Here is a 2056-nt window from a genome sequence, read left to right as displayed (position 1 = left end):
TTTAAATTACAAAAATGTAAGTTTTCCTTAAGTATACGACTAAAAACATTAAAATGACATATATCAATTTGATGGTTGATTTGAAAGATTTCAAAACCATATGGAAGATAAAAGTCAAAAAAATTCAACTATGGAAACAATACTGTTCACTTTTTTCAAGAATGTGTTCAATGAAAAAAATAAGGTATTTATGTCATAATTTGTTTAATGTCTACTAGAGAACATTATATTAACCTAAAATATAAGAAGTGTGTATTCTTTCCTTAAATAAAAGATACAGAATTACCTAATATGATTTACATATATGTGACAATTAATGATTATGAATAATAAAGATTTGATTTGATAATAATTTTTGCATCCTTCTTCATTTTTGTTTAATTTTATATTATTAGAAAAATAAACAATCACATTAACCATATAATAAAAAATTAGATTTTTTTCTTATATGTTATATTTTGAATTTTTTAAAATGACTTCAGATTACAAAAATGAGAAAACTTTATATGTTATATATTTTTTTAAACGACTTTAAAATACAAAAATGAGGACACCTTAAATGTTATATTTTTCTTATATGTTAGATTTTTTCTTATATGCTATATTTTGAATTTTTTAAAACGACTTTAAATTACAAAAATGTAAGTTTTCCTTAAGTATACGACAAAAAAACATTAAAATGACATGTAACAATTCGATGGTTGATTTGAAAGCTTTCAAAACCATATGGAAGATAAAAGTCAAAATAATTAAACTGTGAAAACAATACTGTTCACTTTTTTCAAGAATGTGTTCGATGGAAAAAATAAGGTTTTTATGTCATAATTTGTTTAATGTCCATTTGAGAATATTATAGTAACCTAATATATATAAAGTGTGTATTCTTTCCCTAAATAAAAGCTACGGAATTACCTAATATGATTTACATATATAAGGAAATTAATGATTATGAATAATAAAGATTTGATAACAATTTTTGCATCCATCTTCATTTTGTTTAATTTTATATTATTAAAAAAAATAAACAATCACATTAACCATGTAATTAAAAAAATAGATTTTTTCTTACATGTTATATTTTGAATTTTTTAAAATGACTTTAAATTACAAAAATGAGGAAACCTTATATGTTATATATATTTTTTTAAACGATTTTAAAATACAAAAATGATGACACCTTATATGTTATGTTTTTCTTATATGTTAGATTTTTTCTTATATATTATATTTTGAATTTTTTAAAACGATTTTAAATTACAAAAATGTAAATTTTTCTTAAATATACGACTATCATCAAAAAAATGACATATATCAATTCGATGGTTGATTTGAAAGCTTTCAAAACCATATGGAAGATAAAAGTCAAAATAATTAAACTGTGAAAACAATACTGTTCACTTTTTTCAAGAATGTGTTCGATGGAAAAAATAAGGTTTTTATGTCATAATTTGTTTAATGTCCAATCCGATCAACCTTTGATGTATTAATTATAGTTTTGTTCCATAATTTTTAATAAAAATTGATCCGATCCATCGGAAAGAAATTATATAATAACAACAAAAAATATTATATATGTATAAATAAAATGATCAAATATATAAAAGAAATTATCGATAATATATACGAATAAATTCACTCCGTCCAAAGCGCATGTATTGTCCTAGTGTAATTTTAGTTGGGAAGTGGAATCAATTAGAGATATTTATATATGCACGTGTTGCCGTTCATAAGTGAAAAAAAAAATACGGTGATAAAATTAAGGGATACTTTATTATATGCGGCTAACGTAACATTTACTAGACAAATTAAATTGGACTAACTTATTCAAAAATTAATTCTACTGCTACCACCACAGCAAAATTGAGATAAAATAAAACGACACATCGGAAAGTTTCAATTGTAAATATCCCGATATATTAATAGAGAAACGTTTAAAAAGTTGTAACTTTAAGATGTAAGATAATATGTCAATTTATCTTACGTGACAGCTTTACAATCAATTGAAAAAAAGTTACACTACAAGAAAACAGCGGTATTCTGACGGACATTCCGACGG

This window comes from Brassica oleracea, chromosome C4 (assembly GCF_000695525.1).
Source record: "Brassica oleracea var. oleracea cultivar TO1000 chromosome C4, BOL, whole genome shotgun sequence".
Classification (NCBI taxonomy): Eukaryota; Viridiplantae; Streptophyta; class Magnoliopsida; order Brassicales; family Brassicaceae; genus Brassica; species Brassica oleracea.
Note: the sequence above shows the minus strand (reverse complement) of the source record.